The 9,722-nt window shown below is 42.7% G+C and overlaps 31 non-coding genes across 31 annotated transcripts; all 31 read right to left on the bottom strand.

Annotated features, from left to right (window-relative positions):
* Positions 1-116: 116 nt before the first annotated feature.
* On the bottom strand, positions 117-235 carry LOC126612853 (5S ribosomal RNA). The gene has a single exon (XR_007619394.1). It is a non-coding gene; the product is annotated as a 5S ribosomal RNA (ribosomal RNA).
* A 197-nt stretch (positions 236-432) lies between these two features.
* LOC126612852 (5S ribosomal RNA) lies at positions 433-551 on the bottom strand. The gene has a single exon (XR_007619393.1). It is a non-coding gene; the product is annotated as a 5S ribosomal RNA (ribosomal RNA).
* Positions 552-748: 197 nt separating this feature from the next.
* On the bottom strand, positions 749-867 carry LOC126612851 (5S ribosomal RNA). The gene has a single exon (XR_007619392.1). It is a non-coding gene; the product is annotated as a 5S ribosomal RNA (ribosomal RNA).
* A 197-nt stretch (positions 868-1,064) lies between these two features.
* Positions 1,065-1,183, bottom strand: LOC126612850 (5S ribosomal RNA). Its single transcript, XR_007619391.1, has one exon. It is a non-coding gene; the product is annotated as a 5S ribosomal RNA (ribosomal RNA).
* Positions 1,184-1,380: 197 nt separating this feature from the next.
* On the bottom strand, positions 1,381-1,499 carry LOC126612849 (5S ribosomal RNA). The gene has a single exon (XR_007619389.1). It is a non-coding gene; the product is annotated as a 5S ribosomal RNA (ribosomal RNA).
* Positions 1,500-1,696: 197 nt separating this feature from the next.
* Positions 1,697-1,815, bottom strand: LOC126612848 (5S ribosomal RNA). Its single transcript, XR_007619388.1, has one exon. It is a non-coding gene; the product is annotated as a 5S ribosomal RNA (ribosomal RNA).
* A 197-nt stretch (positions 1,816-2,012) lies between these two features.
* LOC126612847 (5S ribosomal RNA) lies at positions 2,013-2,131 on the bottom strand. Its single transcript, XR_007619387.1, has one exon. It is a non-coding gene; the product is annotated as a 5S ribosomal RNA (ribosomal RNA).
* Positions 2,132-2,328: 197 nt separating this feature from the next.
* On the bottom strand, positions 2,329-2,447 carry LOC126612846 (5S ribosomal RNA). Its single transcript, XR_007619386.1, has one exon. It is a non-coding gene; the product is annotated as a 5S ribosomal RNA (ribosomal RNA).
* A 197-nt stretch (positions 2,448-2,644) lies between these two features.
* LOC126612845 (5S ribosomal RNA) lies at positions 2,645-2,763 on the bottom strand. Its single transcript, XR_007619385.1, has one exon. It is a non-coding gene; the product is annotated as a 5S ribosomal RNA (ribosomal RNA).
* Positions 2,764-2,960: 197 nt separating this feature from the next.
* LOC126612843 (5S ribosomal RNA) lies at positions 2,961-3,079 on the bottom strand. The gene has a single exon (XR_007619382.1). It is a non-coding gene; the product is annotated as a 5S ribosomal RNA (ribosomal RNA).
* A 197-nt stretch (positions 3,080-3,276) lies between these two features.
* LOC126612842 (5S ribosomal RNA) lies at positions 3,277-3,395 on the bottom strand. Its single transcript, XR_007619381.1, has one exon. It is a non-coding gene; the product is annotated as a 5S ribosomal RNA (ribosomal RNA).
* Positions 3,396-3,592: 197 nt separating this feature from the next.
* LOC126612841 (5S ribosomal RNA) lies at positions 3,593-3,711 on the bottom strand. Its single transcript, XR_007619380.1, has one exon. It is a non-coding gene; the product is annotated as a 5S ribosomal RNA (ribosomal RNA).
* A 197-nt stretch (positions 3,712-3,908) lies between these two features.
* Positions 3,909-4,027, bottom strand: LOC126612840 (5S ribosomal RNA). The gene has a single exon (XR_007619379.1). It is a non-coding gene; the product is annotated as a 5S ribosomal RNA (ribosomal RNA).
* Positions 4,028-4,224: 197 nt separating this feature from the next.
* On the bottom strand, positions 4,225-4,343 carry LOC126612839 (5S ribosomal RNA). The gene has a single exon (XR_007619377.1). It is a non-coding gene; the product is annotated as a 5S ribosomal RNA (ribosomal RNA).
* A 197-nt stretch (positions 4,344-4,540) lies between these two features.
* LOC126612838 (5S ribosomal RNA) lies at positions 4,541-4,659 on the bottom strand. Its single transcript, XR_007619376.1, has one exon. It is a non-coding gene; the product is annotated as a 5S ribosomal RNA (ribosomal RNA).
* A 197-nt stretch (positions 4,660-4,856) lies between these two features.
* Positions 4,857-4,975, bottom strand: LOC126612837 (5S ribosomal RNA). Its single transcript, XR_007619375.1, has one exon. It is a non-coding gene; the product is annotated as a 5S ribosomal RNA (ribosomal RNA).
* Positions 4,976-5,172: 197 nt separating this feature from the next.
* LOC126612836 (5S ribosomal RNA) lies at positions 5,173-5,291 on the bottom strand. The gene has a single exon (XR_007619374.1). It is a non-coding gene; the product is annotated as a 5S ribosomal RNA (ribosomal RNA).
* Positions 5,292-5,488: 197 nt separating this feature from the next.
* On the bottom strand, positions 5,489-5,607 carry LOC126612835 (5S ribosomal RNA). The gene has a single exon (XR_007619373.1). It is a non-coding gene; the product is annotated as a 5S ribosomal RNA (ribosomal RNA).
* Positions 5,608-5,804: 197 nt separating this feature from the next.
* Positions 5,805-5,923, bottom strand: LOC126612834 (5S ribosomal RNA). Its single transcript, XR_007619371.1, has one exon. It is a non-coding gene; the product is annotated as a 5S ribosomal RNA (ribosomal RNA).
* Positions 5,924-6,120: 197 nt separating this feature from the next.
* LOC126612832 (5S ribosomal RNA) lies at positions 6,121-6,239 on the bottom strand. The gene has a single exon (XR_007619369.1). It is a non-coding gene; the product is annotated as a 5S ribosomal RNA (ribosomal RNA).
* A 197-nt stretch (positions 6,240-6,436) lies between these two features.
* Positions 6,437-6,555, bottom strand: LOC126612831 (5S ribosomal RNA). The gene has a single exon (XR_007619368.1). It is a non-coding gene; the product is annotated as a 5S ribosomal RNA (ribosomal RNA).
* Positions 6,556-6,752: 197 nt separating this feature from the next.
* Positions 6,753-6,871, bottom strand: LOC126612830 (5S ribosomal RNA). The gene has a single exon (XR_007619367.1). It is a non-coding gene; the product is annotated as a 5S ribosomal RNA (ribosomal RNA).
* A 197-nt stretch (positions 6,872-7,068) lies between these two features.
* On the bottom strand, positions 7,069-7,187 carry LOC126612829 (5S ribosomal RNA). Its single transcript, XR_007619365.1, has one exon. It is a non-coding gene; the product is annotated as a 5S ribosomal RNA (ribosomal RNA).
* Positions 7,188-7,384: 197 nt separating this feature from the next.
* LOC126612828 (5S ribosomal RNA) lies at positions 7,385-7,503 on the bottom strand. Its single transcript, XR_007619364.1, has one exon. It is a non-coding gene; the product is annotated as a 5S ribosomal RNA (ribosomal RNA).
* Positions 7,504-7,700: 197 nt separating this feature from the next.
* LOC126612827 (5S ribosomal RNA) lies at positions 7,701-7,819 on the bottom strand. Its single transcript, XR_007619363.1, has one exon. It is a non-coding gene; the product is annotated as a 5S ribosomal RNA (ribosomal RNA).
* Positions 7,820-8,016: 197 nt separating this feature from the next.
* LOC126612826 (5S ribosomal RNA) lies at positions 8,017-8,135 on the bottom strand. The gene has a single exon (XR_007619362.1). It is a non-coding gene; the product is annotated as a 5S ribosomal RNA (ribosomal RNA).
* Positions 8,136-8,332: 197 nt separating this feature from the next.
* Positions 8,333-8,451, bottom strand: LOC126612825 (5S ribosomal RNA). Its single transcript, XR_007619361.1, has one exon. It is a non-coding gene; the product is annotated as a 5S ribosomal RNA (ribosomal RNA).
* A 197-nt stretch (positions 8,452-8,648) lies between these two features.
* On the bottom strand, positions 8,649-8,767 carry LOC126612824 (5S ribosomal RNA). The gene has a single exon (XR_007619359.1). It is a non-coding gene; the product is annotated as a 5S ribosomal RNA (ribosomal RNA).
* A 197-nt stretch (positions 8,768-8,964) lies between these two features.
* LOC126612823 (5S ribosomal RNA) lies at positions 8,965-9,083 on the bottom strand. The gene has a single exon (XR_007619358.1). It is a non-coding gene; the product is annotated as a 5S ribosomal RNA (ribosomal RNA).
* A 197-nt stretch (positions 9,084-9,280) lies between these two features.
* On the bottom strand, positions 9,281-9,399 carry LOC126612821 (5S ribosomal RNA). Its single transcript, XR_007619356.1, has one exon. It is a non-coding gene; the product is annotated as a 5S ribosomal RNA (ribosomal RNA).
* A 197-nt stretch (positions 9,400-9,596) lies between these two features.
* Positions 9,597-9,715, bottom strand: LOC126612820 (5S ribosomal RNA). Its single transcript, XR_007619355.1, has one exon. It is a non-coding gene; the product is annotated as a 5S ribosomal RNA (ribosomal RNA).
* Between the last annotated feature and the right edge of the window lie 7 nt (positions 9,716-9,722).

Raw genomic sequence — 9,722 nt, 5'->3', positions numbered from 1 at the left:
CGATCGCACGAAATTCATAAATAAATGTTCATCACGACCGTCCCTCGAAAATTCAAAAAATATAATTAATAAATAAGCCGCTAACAATAACTACGAAAATTAAAAAAGAGGTGGGGGGGATGCAACACGAGGACTTCCCAGGAGGTCACCCATCCTAGTACTACTCTCGCCCAAACTCGCTTAACTTCGGAGTTCTGATGGGATCCGGTGCATGTGAGTTGGTATGATCGCATCCGTTATTCTATGACTTGTAATTGTATATAACCATTTCTTTGGCCGTAACCTTTACGCGTGTGAAAATCACACCGCCCCCCAACGATCGCACGAAATTCATAAATAAATGTTCATCACGACCGTCCCTCGAAAATTCAAAAAATATAATTAATAAATAAGCCGCTAACAATAACTACGAAAATTAAAAAAGAGGTGGGGGGGATGCAACACGAGGACTTCCCAGGAGGTCACCCATCCTAGTACTACTCTCGCCCAAACTCGCTTAACTTCGGAGTTCTGATGGGATCCGGTGCATGTGAGTTGGTATGATCGCATCCGTTATTCTATGACTTGTAATTGTATATAACCATTTCTTTGGCCGTAACCTTTACGCGTGTGAAAATCACACCGCCCCCCAACGATCGCACGAAATTCATAAATAAATGTTCATCACGACCGTCCCTCGAAAATTCAAAAAATATAATTAATAAATAAGCCGCTAACAATAACTACGAAAATTAAAAAAGAGGTGGGGGGGATGCAACACGAGGACTTCCCAGGAGGTCACCCATCCTAGTACTACTCTCGCCCAAACTCGCTTAACTTCGGAGTTCTGATGGGATCCGGTGCATGTGAGTTGGTATGATCGCATCCGTTATTCTATGACTTGTAATTGTATATAACCATTTCTTTGGCCGTAACCTTTACGCGTGTGAAAATCACACCGCCCCCCAACGATCGCACGAAATTCATAAATAAATGTTCATCACGACCGTCCCTCGAAAATTCAAAAAATATAATTAATAAATAAGCCGCTAACAATAACTACGAAAATTAAAAAAGAGGTGGGGGGGATGCAACACGAGGACTTCCCAGGAGGTCACCCATCCTAGTACTACTCTCGCCCAAACTCGCTTAACTTCGGAGTTCTGATGGGATCCGGTGCATGTGAGTTGGTATGATCGCATCCGTTATTCTATGACTTGTAATTGTATATAACCATTTCTTTGGCCGTAACCTTTACGCGTGTGAAAATCACACCGCCCCCCAACGATCGCACGAAATTCATAAATAAATGTTCATCACGACCGTCCCTCGAAAATTCAAAAAATATAATTAATAAATAAGCCGCTAACAATAACTACGAAAATTAAAAAAGAGGTGGGGGGGATGCAACACGAGGACTTCCCAGGAGGTCACCCATCCTAGTACTACTCTCGCCCAAACTCGCTTAACTTCGGAGTTCTGATGGGATCCGGTGCATGTGAGTTGGTATGATCGCATCCGTTATTCTATGACTTGTAATTGTATATAACCATTTCTTTGGCCGTAACCTTTACGCGTGTGAAAATCACACCGCCCCCCAACGATCGCACGAAATTCATAAATAAATGTTCATCACGACCGTCCCTCGAAAATTCAAAAAATATAATTAATAAATAAGCCGCTAACAATAACTACGAAAATTAAAAAAGAGGTGGGGGGGATGCAACACGAGGACTTCCCAGGAGGTCACCCATCCTAGTACTACTCTCGCCCAAACTCGCTTAACTTCGGAGTTCTGATGGGATCCGGTGCATGTGAGTTGGTATGATCGCATCCGTTATTCTATGACTTGTAATTGTATATAACCATTTCTTTGGCCGTAACCTTTACGCGTGTGAAAATCACACCGCCCCCCAACGATCGCACGAAATTCATAAATAAATGTTCATCACGACCGTCCCTCGAAAATTCAAAAAATATAATTAATAAATAAGCCGCTAACAATAACTACGAAAATTAAAAAAGAGGTGGGGGGGATGCAACACGAGGACTTCCCAGGAGGTCACCCATCCTAGTACTACTCTCGCCCAAACTCGCTTAACTTCGGAGTTCTGATGGGATCCGGTGCATGTGAGTTGGTATGATCGCATCCGTTATTCTATGACTTGTAATTGTATATAACCATTTCTTTGGCCGTAACCTTTACGCGTGTGAAAATCACACCGCCCCCCAACGATCGCACGAAATTCATAAATAAATGTTCATCACGACCGTCCCTCGAAAATTCAAAAAATATAATTAATAAATAAGCCGCTAACAATAACTACGAAAATTAAAAAAGAGGTGGGGGGGATGCAACACGAGGACTTCCCAGGAGGTCACCCATCCTAGTACTACTCTCGCCCAAACTCGCTTAACTTCGGAGTTCTGATGGGATCCGGTGCATGTGAGTTGGTATGATCGCATCCGTTATTCTATGACTTGTAATTGTATATAACCATTTCTTTGGCCGTAACCTTTACGCGTGTGAAAATCACACCGCCCCCCAACGATCGCACGAAATTCATAAATAAATGTTCATCACGACCGTCCCTCGAAAATTCAAAAAATATAATTAATAAATAAGCCGCTAACAATAACTACGAAAATTAAAAAAGAGGTGGGGGGGATGCAACACGAGGACTTCCCAGGAGGTCACCCATCCTAGTACTACTCTCGCCCAAACTCGCTTAACTTCGGAGTTCTGATGGGATCCGGTGCATGTGAGTTGGTATGATCGCATCCGTTATTCTATGACTTGTAATTGTATATAACCATTTCTTTGGCCGTAACCTTTACGCGTGTGAAAATCACACCGCCCCCCAACGATCGCACGAAATTCATAAATAAATGTTCATCACGACCGTCCCTCGAAAATTCAAAAAATATAATTAATAAATAAGCCGCTAACAATAACTACGAAAATTAAAAAAGAGGTGGGGGGGATGCAACACGAGGACTTCCCAGGAGGTCACCCATCCTAGTACTACTCTCGCCCAAACTCGCTTAACTTCGGAGTTCTGATGGGATCCGGTGCATGTGAGTTGGTATGATCGCATCCGTTATTCTATGACTTGTAATTGTATATAACCATTTCTTTGGCCGTAACCTTTACGCGTGTGAAAATCACACCGCCCCCCAACGATCGCACGAAATTCATAAATAAATGTTCATCACGACCGTCCCTCGAAAATTCAAAAAATATAATTAATAAATAAGCCGCTAACAATAACTACGAAAATTAAAAAAGAGGTGGGGGGGATGCAACACGAGGACTTCCCAGGAGGTCACCCATCCTAGTACTACTCTCGCCCAAACTCGCTTAACTTCGGAGTTCTGATGGGATCCGGTGCATGTGAGTTGGTATGATCGCATCCGTTATTCTATGACTTGTAATTGTATATAACCATTTCTTTGGCCGTAACCTTTACGCGTGTGAAAATCACACCGCCCCCCAACGATCGCACGAAATTCATAAATAAATGTTCATCACGACCGTCCCTCGAAAATTCAAAAAATATAATTAATAAATAAGCCGCTAACAATAACTACGAAAATTAAAAAAGAGGTGGGGGGGATGCAACACGAGGACTTCCCAGGAGGTCACCCATCCTAGTACTACTCTCGCCCAAACTCGCTTAACTTCGGAGTTCTGATGGGATCCGGTGCATGTGAGTTGGTATGATCGCATCCGTTATTCTATGACTTGTAATTGTATATAACCATTTCTTTGGCCGTAACCTTTACGCGTGTGAAAATCACACCGCCCCCCAACGATCGCACGAAATTCATAAATAAATGTTCATCACGACCGTCCCTCGAAAATTCAAAAAATATAATTAATAAATAAGCCGCTAACAATAACTACGAAAATTAAAAAAGAGGTGGGGGGGATGCAACACGAGGACTTCCCAGGAGGTCACCCATCCTAGTACTACTCTCGCCCAAACTCGCTTAACTTCGGAGTTCTGATGGGATCCGGTGCATGTGAGTTGGTATGATCGCATCCGTTATTCTATGACTTGTAATTGTATATAACCATTTCTTTGGCCGTAACCTTTACGCGTGTGAAAATCACACCGCCCCCCAACGATCGCACGAAATTCATAAATAAATGTTCATCACGACCGTCCCTCGAAAATTCAAAAAATATAATTAATAAATAAGCCGCTAACAATAACTACGAAAATTAAAAAAGAGGTGGGGGGGATGCAACACGAGGACTTCCCAGGAGGTCACCCATCCTAGTACTACTCTCGCCCAAACTCGCTTAACTTCGGAGTTCTGATGGGATCCGGTGCATGTGAGTTGGTATGATCGCATCCGTTATTCTATGACTTGTAATTGTATATAACCATTTCTTTGGCCGTAACCTTTACGCGTGTGAAAATCACACCGCCCCCCAACGATCGCACGAAATTCATAAATAAATGTTCATCACGACCGTCCCTCGAAAATTCAAAAAATATAATTAATAAATAAGCCGCTAACAATAACTACGAAAATTAAAAAAGAGGTGGGGGGGATGCAACACGAGGACTTCCCAGGAGGTCACCCATCCTAGTACTACTCTCGCCCAAACTCGCTTAACTTCGGAGTTCTGATGGGATCCGGTGCATGTGAGTTGGTATGATCGCATCCGTTATTCTATGACTTGTAATTGTATATAACCATTTCTTTGGCCGTAACCTTTACGCGTGTGAAAATCACACCGCCCCCCAACGATCGCACGAAATTCATAAATAAATGTTCATCACGACCGTCCCTCGAAAATTCAAAAAATATAATTAATAAATAAGCCGCTAACAATAACTACGAAAATTAAAAAAGAGGTGGGGGGGATGCAACACGAGGACTTCCCAGGAGGTCACCCATCCTAGTACTACTCTCGCCCAAACTCGCTTAACTTCGGAGTTCTGATGGGATCCGGTGCATGTGAGTTGGTATGATCGCATCCGTTATTCTATGACTTGTAATTGTATATAACCATTTCTTTGGCCGTAACCTTTACGCGTGTGAAAATCACACCGCCCCCCAACGATCGCACGAAATTCATAAATAAATGTTCATCACGACCGTCCCTCGAAAATTCAAAAAATATAATTAATAAATAAGCCGCTAACAATAACTACGAAAATTAAAAAAGAGGTGGGGGGGATGCAACACGAGGACTTCCCAGGAGGTCACCCATCCTAGTACTACTCTCGCCCAAACTCGCTTAACTTCGGAGTTCTGATGGGATCCGGTGCATGTGAGTTGGTATGATCGCATCCGTTATTCTATGACTTGTAATTGTATATAACCATTTCTTTGGCCGTAACCTTTACGCGTGTGAAAATCACACCGCCCCCCAACGATCGCACGAAATTCATAAATAAATGTTCATCACGACCGTCCCTCGAAAATTCAAAAAATATAATTAATAAATAAGCCGCTAACAATAACTACGAAAATTAAAAAAGAGGTGGGGGGGATGCAACACGAGGACTTCCCAGGAGGTCACCCATCCTAGTACTACTCTCGCCCAAACTCGCTTAACTTCGGAGTTCTGATGGGATCCGGTGCATGTGAGTTGGTATGATCGCATCCGTTATTCTATGACTTGTAATTGTATATAACCATTTCTTTGGCCGTAACCTTTACGCGTGTGAAAATCACACCGCCCCCCAACGATCGCACGAAATTCATAAATAAATGTTCATCACGACCGTCCCTCGAAAATTCAAAAAATATAATTAATAAATAAGCCGCTAACAATAACTACGAAAATTAAAAAAGAGGTGGGGGGGATGCAACACGAGGACTTCCCAGGAGGTCACCCATCCTAGTACTACTCTCGCCCAAACTCGCTTAACTTCGGAGTTCTGATGGGATCCGGTGCATGTGAGTTGGTATGATCGCATCCGTTATTCTATGACTTGTAATTGTATATAACCATTTCTTTGGCCGTAACCTTTACGCGTGTGAAAATCACACCGCCCCCCAACGATCGCACGAAATTCATAAATAAATGTTCATCACGACCGTCCCTCGAAAATTCAAAAAATATAATTAATAAATAAGCCGCTAACAATAACTACGAAAATTAAAAAAGAGGTGGGGGGGATGCAACACGAGGACTTCCCAGGAGGTCACCCATCCTAGTACTACTCTCGCCCAAACTCGCTTAACTTCGGAGTTCTGATGGGATCCGGTGCATGTGAGTTGGTATGATCGCATCCGTTATTCTATGACTTGTAATTGTATATAACCATTTCTTTGGCCGTAACCTTTACGCGTGTGAAAATCACACCGCCCCCCAACGATCGCACGAAATTCATAAATAAATGTTCATCACGACCGTCCCTCGAAAATTCAAAAAATATAATTAATAAATAAGCCGCTAACAATAACTACGAAAATTAAAAAAGAGGTGGGGGGGATGCAACACGAGGACTTCCCAGGAGGTCACCCATCCTAGTACTACTCTCGCCCAAACTCGCTTAACTTCGGAGTTCTGATGGGATCCGGTGCATGTGAGTTGGTATGATCGCATCCGTTATTCTATGACTTGTAATTGTATATAACCATTTCTTTGGCCGTAACCTTTACGCGTGTGAAAATCACACCGCCCCCCAACGATCGCACGAAATTCATAAATAAATGTTCATCACGACCGTCCCTCGAAAATTCAAAAAATATAATTAATAAATAAGCCGCTAACAATAACTACGAAAATTAAAAAAGAGGTGGGGGGGATGCAACACGAGGACTTCCCAGGAGGTCACCCATCCTAGTACTACTCTCGCCCAAACTCGCTTAACTTCGGAGTTCTGATGGGATCCGGTGCATGTGAGTTGGTATGATCGCATCCGTTATTCTATGACTTGTAATTGTATATAACCATTTCTTTGGCCGTAACCTTTACGCGTGTGAAAATCACACCGCCCCCCAACGATCGCACGAAATTCATAAATAAATGTTCATCACGACCGTCCCTCGAAAATTCAAAAAATATAATTAATAAATAAGCCGCTAACAATAACTACGAAAATTAAAAAAGAGGTGGGGGGGATGCAACACGAGGACTTCCCAGGAGGTCACCCATCCTAGTACTACTCTCGCCCAAACTCGCTTAACTTCGGAGTTCTGATGGGATCCGGTGCATGTGAGTTGGTATGATCGCATCCGTTATTCTATGACTTGTAATTGTATATAACCATTTCTTTGGCCGTAACCTTTACGCGTGTGAAAATCACACCGCCCCCCAACGATCGCACGAAATTCATAAATAAATGTTCATCACGACCGTCCCTCGAAAATTCAAAAAATATAATTAATAAATAAGCCGCTAACAATAACTACGAAAATTAAAAAAGAGGTGGGGGGGATGCAACACGAGGACTTCCCAGGAGGTCACCCATCCTAGTACTACTCTCGCCCAAACTCGCTTAACTTCGGAGTTCTGATGGGATCCGGTGCATGTGAGTTGGTATGATCGCATCCGTTATTCTATGACTTGTAATTGTATATAACCATTTCTTTGGCCGTAACCTTTACGCGTGTGAAAATCACACCGCCCCCCAACGATCGCACGAAATTCATAAATAAATGTTCATCACGACCGTCCCTCGAAAATTCAAAAAATATAATTAATAAATAAGCCGCTAACAATAACTACGAAAATTAAAAAAGAGGTGGGGGGGATGCAACACGAGGACTTCCCAGGAGGTCACCCATCCTAGTACTACTCTCGCCCAAACTCGCTTAACTTCGGAGTTCTGATGGGATCCGGTGCATGTGAGTTGGTATGATCGCATCCGTTATTCTATGACTTGTAATTGTATATAACCATTTCTTTGGCCGTAACCTTTACGCGTGTGAAAATCACACCGCCCCCCAACGATCGCACGAAATTCATAAATAAATGTTCATCACGACCGTCCCTCGAAAATTCAAAAAATATAATTAATAAATAAGCCGCTAACAATAACTACGAAAATTAAAAAAGAGGTGGGGGGGATGCAACACGAGGACTTCCCAGGAGGTCACCCATCCTAGTACTACTCTCGCCCAAACTCGCTTAACTTCGGAGTTCTGATGGGATCCGGTGCATGTGAGTTGGTATGATCGCATCCGTTATTCTATGACTTGTAATTGTATATAACCATTTCTTTGGCCGTAACCTTTACGCGTGTGAAAATCACACCGCCCCCCAACGATCGCACGAAATTCATAAATAAATGTTCATCACGACCGTCCCTCGAAAATTCAAAAAATATAATTAATAAATAAGCCGCTAACAATAACTACGAAAATTAAAAAAGAGGTGGGGGGGATGCAACACGAGGACTTCCCAGGAGGTCACCCATCCTAGTACTACTCTCGCCCAAACTCGCTTAACTTCGGAGTTCTGATGGGATCCGGTGCATGTGAGTTGGTATGATCGCATCCGTTATTCTATGACTTGTAATTGTATATAACCATTTCTTTGGCCGTAACCTTTACGCGTGTGAAAATCACACCGCCCCCCAACGATCGCACGAAATTCATAAATAAATGTTCATCACGACCGTCCCTCGAAAATTCAAAAAATATAATTAATAAATAAGCCGCTAACAATAACTACGAAAATTAAAAAAGAGGTGGGGGGGATGCAACACGAGGACTTCCCAGGAGGTCACCCATCCTAGTACTACTCTCGCCCAAACTCGCTTAACTTCGGAGTTCTGATGGGATCCGGTGCATGTGAGTTGGTATGATCGCATCCGTTATTCTATGACTTGTAATTGTATATAACCATTTCTTTGGCCGTAACCTTTACGCGTGTGAAAATCACACCGCCCCCCAACGATCGCACGAAATTCATAAATAAATGTTCATCACGACCGTCCCTCGAAAATTCAAAAAATATAATTAATAAATAAGCCGCTAACAATAACTACGAAAATTAAAAAAGAGGTGGGGGGGATGCAACACGAGGACTTCCCAGGAGGTCACCCATCCTAGTACTACTCTCGCCCAAACTCGCTTAACTTCGGAGTTCTGATGGGATCCGGTGCATGTGAGTTGGTATGATCGCATCCGTTATTCTATGACTTGTAATTGTATATAACCATTTCTTTGGCCGTAACCTTTACGCGTGTGAAAATCACACCGCCCCCCAACGATCGCACGAAATTCATAAATAAATGTTCATCACGACCGTCCCTCGAAAATTCAAAAAATATAATTAATAAATAAGCCGCTAACAATAACTACGAAAATTAAAAAAGAGGTGGGGGGGATGCAACACGAGGACTTCCCAGGAGGTCACCCATCCTAGTACTACTCTCGCCCAAACTCGCTTAACTTCGGAGTTCTGATGGGATCCGGTGCATGTGAGTTGGTATGATCGCATCCGTTATTCTATGACTTGTAATTGTATATAACCATTTCTTTGGCCGTAACCTTTACGCGTGTGAAAATCACACCGCCCCCCAACGATCGCACGAAATTCATAAATAAATGTTCATCACGACCGTCCCTCGAAAATTCAAAAAATATAATTAATAAATAAGCCGCTAACAATAACTACGAAAATTAAAAAAGAGGTGGGGGGGATGCAACACGAGGACTTCCCAGGAGGTCACCCATCCTAGTACTACTCTCGCCCAAACTCGCTTAACTTCGGAGTTCTGATGGGATCCGGTGCATGTGAGTTGGTATGATCGCATCCGTTATTC

The sequence above is a fragment of the Malus sylvestris genome (genome assembly GCF_916048215.2).
Source record: "Malus sylvestris chromosome 4 unlocalized genomic scaffold, drMalSylv7.2 SUPER_4_unloc_2, whole genome shotgun sequence".
In the NCBI taxonomy this organism is placed as follows: domain Eukaryota; kingdom Viridiplantae; phylum Streptophyta; class Magnoliopsida; order Rosales; family Rosaceae; genus Malus; species Malus sylvestris.
Note: the sequence above shows the minus strand (reverse complement) of the source record. Positions and strands in the feature narration are given on the sequence as shown.